Source organism: Malaclemys terrapin, chromosome 7 (assembly GCF_027887155.1).
Source record: "Malaclemys terrapin pileata isolate rMalTer1 chromosome 7, rMalTer1.hap1, whole genome shotgun sequence".
In the NCBI taxonomy this organism is placed as follows: Eukaryota; Metazoa; Chordata; order Testudines; family Emydidae; genus Malaclemys; species Malaclemys terrapin.
Genome location: NC_071511.1, coordinates 106,847,748 through 106,863,251, shown reverse-complemented (window position 1 = coordinate 106,863,251; position 15,504 = coordinate 106,847,748). Strand labels below are relative to the sequence as shown.

The 15,504-nt window shown below is 44.3% G+C and overlaps 1 protein-coding gene across 3 annotated transcripts in view; it reads right to left on the bottom strand.

The window, feature by feature from the left end:
- Nucleotides 1-15,504, bottom strand: part of CTBP2 (C-terminal binding protein 2) — a 225,327-nt gene that overhangs the window by 171,275 nt on the left and 38,548 nt on the right. The window contains exon 2 of one of the 3 annotated variants that reach the window (XM_054034398.1): nt 2,081-2,257. The exons of the other annotated variants lie outside the window; for them this stretch is intronic. The gene's annotated coding sequence lies outside the window, so the exon portion shown is untranslated. The remainder of the gene's footprint in view (nt 1-2,080; nt 2,258-15,504) is intronic. 3 annotated transcript variants of the gene reach the window in all.

Here is a 15,504-nt window from a genome sequence, read left to right as displayed (position 1 = left end):
TCCTGGCTAAAGTTTCTAGTGTAGACCTGGCCTAAAATTTTCCAGTCCCTGCAGAAAGCCAAACTCTGTGCAGTCATTGGCAATTAATTGTGCAAAGCTCAGTCGTATTGCCAGCCCCTGATAAACTCACTCCAAAATTCAGCCCTGAGGCCAATAGACTGTAATATTTAATTTCCACCCTTTCCTTAACCTTCACAGATGAGATTTCTCTTATGTTTAAAGAACAAACTGCCCAACAAACTCTGCCTTCAGAAAACTTGAAAATAAAAACAAAATTCCAAATTGATGGATGAGTCATCAACACCAAATTTCCAAGTAAGCAGTTAGCTTTAAGAATATCCTGCCAAAAAAAAAAAACAAGTAAAATTTAATAAAAAGCACTCTGCAGGTGGCAGCCTCAGGTCCAGTCTACATCATAAAATATAGTGTAACCAGCTCCCCTAACACAACATGGCCTGACCTTGTGTAGCTAAGAGTCTTTCAGAAGCATATAACCGAGGAATGTGATTTCATGGACTTCGCAGGGCTGTAGGAGGATTTGTTAACACAATTACAACATTTTCATTTAAACACATTAAACATAAAACCCACTGATCCCACCATGTAGGCTGCTTGATAAATAATTACAGGTATTAGCAACACCTACATAGTTAAAGTTGCCTAATACTTTCCATCGTAAGCTCCTGTTTTCAGTTACTTATAACTCTGCCAAATTTTTAACCATTTGGGATATTTTCTATGTTGGCTCTCTGCCTCAGGCTGAATTTTATTTTTAAGTGTCAGCGAAAAGAAGTTAGCAGCTTCCAAGAAGGACGGGAAAGAGGTAGTTTTGCCAGACACAAACTGTTTTAACTATCTTCAAAGAGCTCTAGCACCTCCATGATTTGGAGAGCAGGCATTTGTCTGATGGGGCACAGTCCAAGAAGTCCCCTTTGCAAAGCCACCAAGATTTGAGAGTTAAAAGCCTCTGAAAATCATCACTTGCACATGTTCAGTAAGGCTTCTTCTCTCATCATTCCTTCTGCACTGAGCGCACCCCCAGGCCCCACGGAGCCTTCTGTATGGTGATCCCAGAGCTAGAGCTCTGGACTGATGGCTGCCACAGCAGAAGCCACTGCTATTCCCTTATCCCCCCTGGAGTAGGGAGAGGCAGGGAATCAGGAAGACCATGAGTTGTAGTATCAGCTGTTCCACTAACCGGTGTGCACTTCACAGCCCTTATCGAGCCACGCCTCATAGCCCAGCCTTAGGAAGCAGGCAGGCACTATTCATCCATTTTACCCCGGAGAGCTGGGTTCCATCCCTACCTCTGCCACAAACTCTCTAAGTGATGTCTGGAGAAACTATCTAAAGACCTTCATGCACGGAAGCTGAATTAAGGTTGCATGGGCAACTTAACTTTTGACATTTACTAACTTTTAAGTGCCTGATTTTGCAACCGTAATGTTCTTTTAACATAGTTTTTTTTTTAAATTTAATTTAAAAAAATTAAATGCAAAACAGCTCCAGAATCTCCACTGCATGCAACTGCACAGGAAGAGAGGCTGTCTTTCAAGCAGGCAAGTCCCGAGTCATAGGTCAAAAACCAAACATCTGAAATTTCACCCAGAAACTGACAGGAAGCTATGATTCGGTTCTGGCTCCAGAATGTGTTAATCATATTAGGTACTACTATTCTGTAACCAGACCTCCCAATCAGGTGTATTTTCTAACACACATGGGACCTATTACATATAAGCAGGGTTGTTCTCTCTTCACCTCATCTTCCTCCTTTACCTACTCAACTCTGAATCTAGCCACAGAAAAAGATTCGCACACCTCCATCTGATCAGAATCACATAACAGCTCATCTTACCTAGCCCCCCTCTCCCCCCCGTTCCCCTGATCTTTCAGCAGACACACATTGAATGTTCACCTGAGAATTATAAGCAACACTCCCACACCAGAGCCAGTAACCTCTCCACCTCCAGGCATTCAGATCAACATTTCCACAACACCATCCATCAGTCTGAAAAGCAGAAAGACTAAGGACACTCCCAAATCTAGGCCTTGATGGGGTGTCACACGAGTTTGTGCTTACGTTTCTCTTTGCAGGATTGAGGTTAAAGTGCGATCAAAAGGCTGCACTGAAAGTTAACGGACCCCTGGAAACATCTTCTAGAGAAGATGCGGTGGAGGAAGATGACAAGAATGATGAAGACGGTAGCCTTCTCTTCTATAAAGCCTTAGATGGAGGCCAACAATAGGAACGAAGAACCTAGGAACACAGAGGGCATGTCTGAAACAAAAGATGGTCTGCACACAGAAGCAGCCTGATCCCATCCCTTCTTCTCCCACCAGCTTCCTCAAGACAATCTTATTCCCAACACAGTGATCACAACATTGTGGATGCTCCAACAAGGAAATGGATAATAAAAAGCTAGTAAGATAGGTAACTTAACACAATCAAGTTTGTAGTACCCATAGCACCTGAAACCACATATTCAAATCCCATCAACACAATCAAGTTTGTAGTACCCATAGCACCTGAAACCACATATTCAAATCCCATCAAGGGCAACTCAGCCCTTTATTTCCACCACCCCTGAGGAACAGAAATGGAAGTTTGCTGCGTGTGTCTGCCTGGTGGGGAGGAATTTCTTCACAATGAAACTTTAATATCTGTAGTCCAGCCTGCTCTATATGAATATTAAAGAGCCTATAGTGCTTTTGTTCATTTGTTTTTAAAGAGGATGGATTTGCCCAAAGGTACCTAGGAACAATTTCTTTTGCACTAAGCTGGATGACTGCTGACCTCTTTCCCCTCATTTAGATGAGGCTGTATTTCAATGCTGGAGCACACACACAGCTTCTGAAATGCTCTGGGATCCTTTACAACCTTTCACTATAGACATATGTAAAATATTATTAAATCATGTTAATTTAATGTCATGTTCAATTAGAAACAGGGATAAAAACCAAGAATATTTATCAAATGCATAACACAAAACCAAAAGAGATAGGACAAAAAACAAACAAACACACTTCCAGCTAAACCAAGAAGGTATTACAAATAATGGAAGTATAGTACACCAGTACTTGACATTATCCCATAAACAGCAAATTGCACCTCAGCTGAAATAGATATGTAGCTGTTCCACTTAGCTTAATTTTTCAAGGAGTTACAGGTTACACCCATTCTGCTGGCAAAAATGAGCTGGTTTGGGCAAAACAATGTACTGCAAAACGTGGACTGTAAATGAGGGAGGACACCATTGCAATAAATATTAAATTACAAATTCTGAAATGCAAATCAGATATTTCTCCTCTGAGACCTTGCTAGACGAAAACCACCCCTTATGCTAAATAATAGACAAAAATCATCCCCTATGCTAAATAGACTGACCTGATTCCCCTCTCTCCTATACTGGTGTAACCAAATTGTCTCCTATGCAGTTACTTCTGCTGTACGCAGGTGTAGCTGAGACAACAATTAAGGCCTATCCATGAACATACTGAAAAACGAACTCTAATACTGGACTAGGAAAAAGCTAGTATTTGAGATGGGAAGAGGCTGTTTACAAAACCAAAATGAAATGGTAAACGTATTGTTGCTAGCAAGCAATACATTGTTTTAACATGTTATGATACTTATAAATATACAAAGTTTAAATAAGCAGATGACAGAAAGTTCCTTTTTATCTACTGAAAGTTTATTATTCTTCGCACATTAGCACTTTTTCCCTCTTACGTTATATCTTCTGCCATTTATAATTAATTTTAACAGCTTCTGCAACTTATCCCACAGGTTGTTGCTGTTTCTTTTAAACAGCATGCTGCTGAGAAATTGATTTGTTTGCTCCGTATGCCTACAGAAATCACATTATGAAATATGCATAAATGTCATTTCTTGGACTGCTTCTGAGGATTAGCAAAGAATAAAAGCTGGCTTTAAAAAACGAGACACACACACACGCGAAAGAAAAAGAAAAAACTTAAAACTGAATCTCAGTTCAGATTATTGGCAAAAAGAACATCCATACCTGGGTATCCAACATGCCCTCAGATACATGGCTCAGATTGTTACCTAACTGGTACCCCAGTGCAGCTGTCTCTCCGAAGCAGTGGAACTCTCAAGGCACACACCAAGTATCGTGGGGGTCAGAATGGAACTCTTCACGATAAAGTGGGCCAAGACTGCCACTTCCATCAAGTATCAGATGAGGACAAAGGGGCGTATGTTCCCTGACCCCCCTGTCAATATAGAAGGTTCACATCTGCCAAGTGTTGCAGATCTTGACTGCGTAGGAACTGTCTCCTGCCCAAGTATGCAAATCAGTCTGAGGATAGAAAACCCATGACCAAATCCCTATGAGGCTGCAGAGCACTACACAAATCCTAAGAGAGAGGGGAGGCCCGCAGATCATTTGCAGCCATGGAACAAACTAGTTCTGTAGCTATCCTGCCTACCTCCAGAACAGGAGCTGTGACCTCCCAGTGCTAAACGAGCTAAACAACAGCCAAATAATTCAACTGCAGAGAGAGAATTTTCTGTCTACAAACCCTCACACACATTGGAGAGGACAATGGACTCATTCACATTTCCCCCAATTCACAAGGCAATAAGATACAGGGCAGAGCCCCACAAATTTCCCTGACTGAGCCTTCCCAATCTGTGTTCTGTCCTGCCAAAGGTCACCCCAGCAACCAGGCTGCAACAGTCTCAGCCCTGGTCTACACTACAGAGTTAGGTCGACCTAAGGCAGCTTACGTTGACCTAATTACGTCAGCGTACACACTACAGCCTTGCTCCTGGTGAGGGAAGTGCCCTATTGTTACACTGACATCATAACTCCATCTCCATGAGAGGCACAGGGCTTATGTCGGTGTAGTTAGGGCAACACAGTGTCTGTTTAGATGTCTCCAGGCTGGAGCCATGAAATTGACAAGAAAGCCTCACAGCTCGGGCTTTCACCCCAGGAGAGTGGGGGGGGGGGCTCCAGACTCCCAGCTGGGCGGTTGCCCAGGCTCCCCACTCCAAGCCAGGCTGTCCCCAGGCTCCCGGCTCCCCACTCTCAGATGGGCTGCTGCCCGCTGCCTCTCCGCTCTAAGCCAGGCTGCCCCCCACAGTCCTGGCCACCCATTCTGAGCCGGGCTGCTGCCCTGGATCCCCACACCCAGCTTCCCACTCCCCACCGGGATCCCAGAAGCCACCCTGACTCCGGGAGGGGAGCTGAGAGCCCGCTCAATTGCAATGCTCTTGGCAGGGAGCCGAGAACCCAGGGGGGCAGCCAGGTTCCCCGCAGGGAGCCAAGAGCCCGGGGGGGCGGCTGCATGGAGCTGAGAACCTTGGTTCTCAGCCCCAGCACTCCCCGCACCCCGTTAAGTCAGTGGAAGTGCTTCTGGTGAGGATGCGCACCACCAGCAGAAGGAGTGTAGCGTGGATGTGAACCACCACAGTAACTGCAGTGACTGTAAGTCGACCTAACGTAAGTCGACTTAAGTTTTTAGTGTAGACACGCCGAGTGGTGTCCGCATGGGGAAGGCAGAACGGCAGACAGGTGGAGGCCCTGTGAGGGAGCAGGAAACACTTGCCTATTCCTACTAGACTTGGACTTGGACTTGAAACCAGTGAAGAGCTCCTCTAGTGTAATGGGCCTATATATTGCTCAGGTTCTGGGCCTAAGGATTTAGGCCTGTTCTTACACAGGTACTAAAGTAGCAGACACTTTCTGTTATTATTTTACTCCTTCTATCAGAGGTCTAATATTTAACTTTTGGTTACTCCACTTTTGCAGACACCTCCAGCTGCTTATGGATATGGAAATCCAAACAGATTACGTGTTTACTGTTTTAACTGCATTGTACAAGGTATTAATGCACTTTTCAAACAGTTATTGTTTCATACATATCTATAGATAATTTACAAATATAATAGGATCTATTTCAGTAAAATATCATACACCACACACCGGCGCTATGCCTTGCACAGCCGTAATCAGGTTGGAAATGCAGATGGAGGAAGACGGGACTGAGATTCTTTAGGTTGTACCCTTCCCTTGCAAAGAGCATAATACATCTTAAAATCCACACAGTAGGACGAAGTTATTATAGAATGGACAGGCAGCACCTGCTATATTTAAGCTCGCACAACAGCTTTGGTATAAAATAGAGTGGAACACAATCTGATACAATACAAAATGAACTGTGATACAGGCTAATGGAGTACAATGCTGTGCACGGCAATAGAAAAAGCTTCTCAAAAACTGCAAATTAGTTCCTACTCAATGGGATCAGAGTGAGATCATTCTTTGAGACGAGTCCCATTGACTCAGTTCAAGCAGCAGCATGCTATGCATATGTTTAATAGATGTAATGGTAGACTGAGATGGAAGGCATTTTTCCCATGTTATTTTCCATTGCAAAACATATTGAATTACAAGTTCTGAAATGCAAACAAGGTATCTTTTCTCTGAGACCTTGTTAGACACATCACTCTCCCATATTATTATAGAGAGCTGTCAAAATAGCCCAATGGGAGAGCTCTTCCATAAGCTTGCAAAAGCATAACTATCATAGTATCAACTAAATTCCATTAACAGCTACACAGTCATTTCGCATAATAAAAGTAAAGGCTCTTTATTTGTGATCTACTTATTTATGGCCATCTAACCAAGAAGCACTTATTTTTCCCTGATGCCTTTGTTAAAATTACAAGATAATTTGGAGTCGTTGCAAATATTAATGACTGATGACAAAATGCCTAAGGAAATTTGAGGCAGCTGTGACCTAGCGCTATTGACACAGTAATAACTCCTGTTCCTGAAGGAGTAAGCAAACTAATTCAAAGAATAATTATTTTTAATTTATGTCATCATAGAAAGTACTGAAATTGGGAATGCTGGAAATTCTGTGCAATGATTATGAAATTATATTTCTTCTCTTTTTTGGCTGTCTATAAGGTAATCAAGACTAGGCAAGGTTTTTCGGGAGGTGAAATTTTTCACAGCTCTGAGCAACGTAGCTAGGTCAATTTAATTTTTACGTGTAGACCAGGCCTCAGTGCCCTTGCAATGAAGCAGCCGCTGATCTTGAAATCCTCACTCAGGCTAATCACCCACTGATCACCAGCACCTGCAGGTCTCTGAATCAGAAAGGCATATATAACAGACAGAATGAAGGCAGAGAATGGGAATGGGAGATTTTTCTCCCTTTTAACAAAGATGTACAGTAGTTGATCAGAGTGAAGATGATAAATCCCCTAAACAACAAAGAACCCAGCTCCTCCATATAGCTATTCCAGCATTACACAGAAAGAGAAAAAGAGAAATGGAGTGGTTGGATGTAAAGTTTTTTAAAGGTTTCAGAGTTTTCCCCCAAAAAAGTTGCTCAAAAATCTTGTTGCCATTAACTGGATACAGATCATGAGTAAGGCTACGAGTTTGTCACGGAGGTCATGGATTTCATGACTTTCCGTGACCTTCGTGACTTCTGCAGCGGCTGGTGCGCCTGGCCCGGGGGCCACCTGAGCAGCTCAGGGAGCCCCGGGACCAGTTGCGCTGGCCGCGGCTGGGGCAGTCTCGGGCCACCTTACCCCCCTCCCCTAGCAGCAGCAACAGGAATTTCGGTGTGGGAGAGGATTGGGGCACAGGAGGGGGGAGGGCTCTGGGCAGTGCTTACCTCGGGGGGTTCCCCGGAAGTGGCGACATCCCTTGGCTCCTCGGCAGAGGGGCCAGAGGGCTCTGCGCGCTGCCTCTGCCTGCCGGCACAGCCCCCACAGTTCCCATTGGCTGTGGTTCCCGGCCAATGGGAGCTGCGGAGCCGGCACTCGGGCAGAGACAGCGTGCAGAGCCCTCTGGCCACACCTCCGCCTAGGAGCAGGCAGGCACAGAGCCAGTTAGGGAGTCTGCCAGCCCTGCCACCACCCACAGCATCTCCCGGGCTGCCCCTCTTCCCCCCGCCCCACCCCCCACCCCGATTTAGTTGGGTATACAGTAAAAGTCATGAATTTCTGTTTACTGCCTGTGACCTGTCCATGACTTTTACTAAAAATCCCCATGACTAAAACGTAGCCTTAATCATGGGAAAGACTCAAGAGGCAGCAAACCCTAAAATGTAACCAATAAGAGGCCTGGAGATAACATTTATTTTTTGCCACTATAAAAGATTTTTCTCTGTAGTAGTTTACTTTTTTTTTTTTTAATTATTACTCCTTCATGGACATGATACTATTAATTTAATTTCAACTTGCATTTCGTATTAGTACAATCGACACTAAGTTATCTCTATGGCAGTAGCAAAATCACTTCATAGTGAGCTATATCATTTCAGAGTTAATTACATGTATTTTGGCTTTGATAAATGAAAATACCAGACAAGATTAACCGAAGGACAATCTATATGATCCAGCTATTAGACATCCTGATGAGCTACCCAGAGTACAGGGACAACCTATGGTAATCAACTAATTGAAGAATATGTACTAAAAAAAAATTAGGGAATCCAGACTTCAGTTTTAAAAATACCCCAGTAAAACTCACCAGGAAAAATGCTCTCACAAAACCATGCAGGTCTTGCAGCTTGAGAGACTTTTCTTTTTTTAATAAACAGAAATGTTGCTTCATTGGGTTAAAACCAATTACTGTGATAAAACACTGAAAAGCAAAATGAATTTGGCTGGTGAATTCTGAAGAGTGTTTCTTATTTACATCTACCCAAACTCCTTTAATTGCATTTTTCTAATGCCTTCCGATTTCTGGAACTGCCAGAGATTGTTAAATAGTTTCATTTAAAACACTCTATTTATCTTGGTTTAGTCACACACCAGATCAAATTAAGCAGTCAAATACTAGAACAAATTAACCCTTTCCATGTCTTTTGACATGAAACCAATGGGAGGATGGGGGGAGAGGGGGAGGGAAAGCAGTAATGCTGTGTCATCGCCAAGCAAATGTCAGTTAGCTTTACATTTCCAAAGAGGTGTGCAAGAGTAGGTGGAGTAAACAATAAGTACAAAGCTAAAGTGTTACCAAATGTTTTGAAAAATATGAATTGCACTCTGGAATTCCATAAATCTATGGTATGTAAGTACTATTAGCATAAATGCAGACAACGGTTAATCTACCTTAACCCTGATTAATGGTTGCAGTTGCCCATTAATACTAGGTATTTTAACTTACTACTGAAATTGATTAGTCAGTTAAGAATTCAATCCTAATGTTCAATAAAATTGCACTTTCTTTGCAAATGCACTATGAAATGAGGTGATGCATTTAACAGCACTCACATATATTACACTGCACGTAGCATAAAGATGAAATGTGCAGTGTAATCGGCACTGCTTGAACTATTTCATACATACCTGTAGTTGTAATGAGTGGTGGGTAGTGGCAGTTCTAAACACTCAATTCTCTTGGAAATAAAAATGTTTCCCTGAACTTCCACAGTACATGTAAATACTGTAGAGAATTGAAATCTAGAGTTAAACTGGCATGTAACACAGATATGGGGGTGGAGGGCTGATGGTGAATCGTAGATGAGGGAGTGGGTTGGTACAGAGCAGGGAAAGCCACATGGACAAGGGCAACAGCTATCGTTCACATGGGACATTTTACTGGAAACTCTGAATAACTCCATTGCTGCACAGCCATGAAGCTATACAACAGTGGCCTGGAAATCAACTGCCACTGCATGACTCACTTCCTTGAAGAGGCATAAATGAAGAAGTCAGCATCTAGATCCCATGGGTCAGAGAGCCTTGACACAGCTGTGAGTCAGACAAGAGGAAAGGGACCAAGCCTGGCTAGCCATTGGGGAGAGAGTGGCGGGGGAGGTAAAGCCTGTCTGGAGCAGGTTGGAATAGAGTGAGCTGACCATGAGGGAAAGTTCAAGGTGATTCATGCCCAGAGGGAGTAAGGGTGTAGGGGTGGGCAGGAAGTGACTGGCAGGGGGTCCTTTTGGAGGGGGTTTTCTGATGCAGACTGAATAACCGACCCCTGACTCTCTCCCAAATGCAGACCTGCACTTTTTCCTTTTTCTAAAATCTCTAATTTATTAATTTTAAAGAGTTATTCTAGGGCAAAATATAGAAAGCACCCTCATCTCATTCCATCAAAAACCAAAACCACAAACCAAAACCTCTTGATGATAGTCAAACACCAAGAGGAAAATGTCAGTTTACTGTAACACTTTTTTTCTTAAAACATAATCAGAAGTTACAATATTTCACATGACATTATAGTGGTATTGTACTGCTCATAGCATGGTAGTTACAGGTCTGTTTAAGTTTCCATTATAACCCTCTCTTTCCAGGAGGGCAGTTGCACCATGGACGCTTACAATACTTAAGGCTAGAACTTTGCATGCAAACACCAAGCCCAGGGCTGGCCTCAAGGTTGGCAATTCTCCAGGGTACACATGCAAAAGGTGGCATTTCTGGAGTTAGAGGTGAATATTTACAATCAAAGGTTGGGATGAGAGGCAAGTTCCACCTCACTCAGGCTTGGCTGACAATCTGAGACAACAGGAATGAGGGTTGGCTTTTTTTCCAATCCTCAGATGTTAAATGAGTCTTTGAAAACACGACAGCAAAATCTTTCATCATAAGAGAAATACACTTTAAAAACTGCCATAAATTAATCTTAGATGAAGGAGTGTCTAAATAGAGAAAGACTATACAGGTCCTCTCAGGGCACAGTTTACCAAGGGCCTGCCTTGCTAGCCCCTAAAGCAATCAACACATTACATCTTTTAGGCCATAGCCAAGTTATGCAAATGCAAAAAGGACACAAATGAAAGGGCTGGCCTTTCAGCTTCAAGCAGCAAAGACTCATGCTTTTAGATACAGAGATCCTGCGATCAAACCTAACAGCTGACCCTACAATGGACGTTGTTATAGCAGCATTTTGCTGTTTGCTATTCTATAACAAAGTAGCTTTTATGTCCTTAAGGGCATGATCCAGCAACTCTCTGCACCCAGGACTCTCAATGGACTTAAACAGTAGGTTCTGCATGTGCAAGGAATGCAGGACTGGAACCTAAAGGAAGACACTGGTAGGTATTTTGCTGATATTTTTAAGCACATGGACAAGGCATGAAGATTGGAGTAAAGAAGCTAGGATGACCCCTCTGTGATAGCAATGCTCATTTAAAATATTCCAAAGTTAGGCCTTATGGTGCTCCTTGTGATTTTCAAAACTCTATCTATTTGGGTACGTCTTCACTTACCGGAGGGTCCGGCCGCAGGCAATCGATGTTCTGGGATCGATTTATCACGTCTGGTTAAGACGCGATAAATCGATCCCAGATCGATCCCGGAAGTGCTCGCCGTCGACGCCGGTACTCCAGCTCGGCGAGAGGAGTACGTGGCATCGACGGGGGAGCCTGCCTGCCGCGTCTGGACTCGCGGTAAGTTTGGACTAAGGTACTTCGAATTCAGCTACGTTATTAACGTAGCTGAATTTGCGTACCTTAGTCCGAAGTGGGGGCTTAGTGGGGACCAGGCCTTTGACTTAGTCACAGGAATTACAGGCTACAGAATAAAGATAGTTTTAAATTCTATGCAGTGCTTCCATATTCTCATGAATGTTCACAATTGCTCTCCGGTGAGCCACATCACCACCATTTACAGACCACTGCGTAAAACAGCAGCAGTTCACAAAGCTCCCTGGTTATATCTTGACAGGGTGGTCCACGTAAGTGGATCCAGGTCCCAGGCGTGTTATAGGGACCAGGGACATTTACAATCCCTGCTATGCTCTCTACTTACTTCTGAAATCTCTGTACTAAATCTGGGGCTGACAAAAAGATTTCACGTTAAAAGGTAACTTACAAAAAAATTTCCATATACGCCTTTTTAGTTGTTTCATTACGGCCTTATAAAAGGCCTGAATACTTTTTACCCCTTCAAAGTTATTCTTCTCCTGATTATTTTCACATTGAAATACCAGGTCTTCTTGAGGGAAACAGAATGGTGTGATGGACAGGGCACTAGCCAGAGGTGCCTGAATTCTATGCTCAGCACTGCCACTGACCTGCTGTGCAACCCAGAACAAGTCATTTCATTTCCCTCTCCTTCTCCCCACCCCCTGTAAAATGGGGATAATGATACTTCCTTTCCTTTGTAAAATGCTTGGAGATTTACAAATGAAAAGCACCTATAAGCATTATTAAATTATCCTTGTTATCCTATTTTATAAACTCCTGACAAACATACATTCGGGAGAAAAGTTCTCTTTGGGTTTGCCTAGATTAGTAGAGTGGTCACGGTTAGCTACCACATTAAAGTCAGCCCTAAAGCTAATCTGCATCTAGCTTGAGGGAAAGTTCTTGGTTAGGTTGGGGTCAGCCAACACATGTTATCTAATGCCTAATCTCACCCTCATCTCTTAATTTACACAAACCCTGTGTTAGATTTGAACACCCTGGCCCTTCACCTAATGTCTTAGAAAGCTCCCATTCTAGTTCTCTGGTTCTCCAGCAAAGATAGGGGAGACAAGAACTAATACTCCTGATATATCTAAGGTGAGAGACAAATCTTTCACGGCTGCCTTTACATACCCCAAAGACCAGGTCACTTCTGTAAAACCCATCCTCTCACAGCCCTTGCTACTGCCAGTCTGCATGTCCCTCACATCACTATACCTTGCAGAGTCGATTCTTCTCTAGGGGGCACTCGGCCTCTTTAATTGACAGGAGGCCCCGGCACCTGTTGAGTGGATTCAGCATATTGCAACAGTGAGACAGGAAGATTAATGCCAGCAGGGGCAGAACACTTAGAGCTCTGTTATGTTGGGTAGACGGGTGGATTCGTTCTCTTCTTTGTATCTCCTTTGAGCCATATCACCACCTGTCCAACACTGCAGATTTCAGAAGGAGTGAGTCAAGGCTCCCTGAGGCTCACCCCTGCCCTCCTTTATGTGCTACTGATGGCAGCAAAGGGGCCTTATAAACCAGTGACTAAGTAAAACATTTCAAAGGGAGAATAAATCAACCGTTATTATATTGCTGGAAAAAATATTACCAAAAGGAGCCAAAGGAAACTCAAGCACATCACCCGCCCCGAGAGTATTAAGCTTTTAATAGTAAATTCCCAGCTATATAGGCAGGACATTCTTTCCAGATTTCATGTCATTGTGCCTATGGTACTTGCTTGTTTTTAAATCAACTGGGTGCTTCAAACTATATACATAGATGGTGTGTGTGTGACAACATTCGTTCTCCTAAGCATTTATTTGGCAGGCAGTATGGGGTCCCAAGGGTTAAACTGACAACTCAAAGTGAAATTAACTCCTCGTGATCTGCAAGGTTACAACAAATATGCACATATTTTTTTAAAAAGATGTAGGAAGACACTAGCCAGAGTGTCGTGTTACGGACTTCAATGCAAGACATATCCAGGTTAGAACACGACCTTTGAAATCTGCATCTCTGGCCAGCACAAGTGAATCACACTGCAGGAGTGGGAGTCATTGGCCTGTCTTTCTGCAGATCCTTTTGTTCTACTGATGTCCACTTTCTCAGAGTCTGCCTACAGATGTTCACATGACGACAGAGAAGGGAACTGATCACAGAACGCAATGATGCCAGAGGCCCTTGATTGCTTTTATTCTAGTGCTTCTGTGCATCCATATAACATAGCCTATTTAGTCCCTATTGCTCTTAATTAAGCCTTACTCAGTTGGAGCTTAATCCTACCACTATTACTATGCAACCAGCACTGAATACTTTGATAATAAGGATCTGAGGGAGAAAAATGACTCCATAGCTCAACTCAAGCCCCTCATAGGTTTGAGGCGGGCAATGAAGCACTTAAAAAATAAAAATAATGGGAGCATGTGAGGCGCGAGCCTAAAACAGCTGCAGTCCTGGCAGCAGCAGCTCCAGGAACCAGTGCTCCAAGCGCGTGCCTGGGGCAGCAAGCTGCAGGGGGCGCCCTGCCGATGCCTGCGAGGGCGGCAGTCAGGCAGCCTTCGGCGGCATGCCTGCGGGAGGTCCGCCGGTCCCGTGGATTCGGCGGCAATTCGACAGCAGGTATGCCAAATCCGCGGGACCGGGGACCTCCCGCAGGCATGCCGCCGAAGGCAGCCTGCCTGCCGTGCTTGGGGCGGCAAAGAAGCTAGAGCCACCCCTGAGTCCTGGGGCTTTTCCTGGCTCCATCTTGGCTCTGTCACCACGGTTCAAACTGCACCATGTTCAAATGAACTAGTCTGTGTATTTCCAGCCATATGCTACCACTATTACTATGCAACCAAACAGAAGTTGCCTGTGTTCATATGGTCTACTGCACACATGTAATAATTACGGTGATACTTAGCACTAATACAGTGCTATCGTCTGCAAAGCTCTTTACAACCATTAATGTAGGTCAGGCTACCCCAGAAGTATTAACACATGGGGGAAATGACGATTTTTAAAAGTGGAGTATATTTGTGTCATAACAGCTACATATATTTTCCAAAGGTGCAGTTTGATTTCATTCATTATTCATCAGAAACAATAAATATGAATGTGCTTTGTAAGAAATTCTCCCTTATTCAGCAAAAAACTTGAGAAGAGGTGGTTATTCACCCATACCTGGAAGTTCTTTGAGATGTGTGGTCCCTATTTGTATTCCAAATGCAGGTGTTCATGCGCGTCATGCGCCAAGTTTTCAGCAGCCATGTCCATTGACCTGCGCGGCCCTCCTACATCACCATGTGCTCCAGGCAAGGTTAGAAGAGGCATGCGAGGTGACGTGACCTCAGTCTCCTTCTACCCAGTCTCCCTCGTACCACTGCATATAGAGAGTCCTCAGCAGAGGGGATGGTGGGCGGGTACTGGAATACAAATAGGAACCACACACAGGGGTGCTGGAACAATTTGTTTAGTGGGGATACTGACAGCCATTGAACCAAACTGTAAACCTGTATATATGATGGAAACCACTTCAAGCCAGGGGGTGCAGCAGCACCCCCAACACCTTTAATTCAAACACCTATGACTACACATCTCAAAGAACTTCCAGTTACAGGGGAGTAACCTCCTCTTCTTCTTTGAGTGATGGTCCCTATATGTATTCCAAATGCAGGTGAGTATGGACCAGTGATCAGCTTGGAGATGGGTGTGAGGCCATGATAGGTAAGGCCTGCTTTAGGACTGCCTACCCCATGGTCATGTCCGTGGCTGCCCACTAGTCGATACCGTAGCATGCGGTGAAGGTGTGGATGAAACGCCAGGTCGCCACAAGTCAGCTCTCGTACCAGGGGACATCCGCCAGGGAGGCTGAGGTGATCGTGTGCGCCTGCGTGGAGTGGGCTGTAATCCTGGCGGGCAGTGTGACCCTGGAGTGCACACAGCATTCCACGATGCACTCAGAAATCCATTTGGACATGTGCTGCGAGGAGCGGGCCTCTCCCGTTGACTGTTCTGCAATGGCCACAAAGAGGCTTGGGAAGGCATGGGTCCTATCCCAGTAGACCAGTGCCCTGCGAACGTCCAGGGAGTGCAGTATTGTAGCGGGGTGGACACCCACTCCTGCCTGGCAGG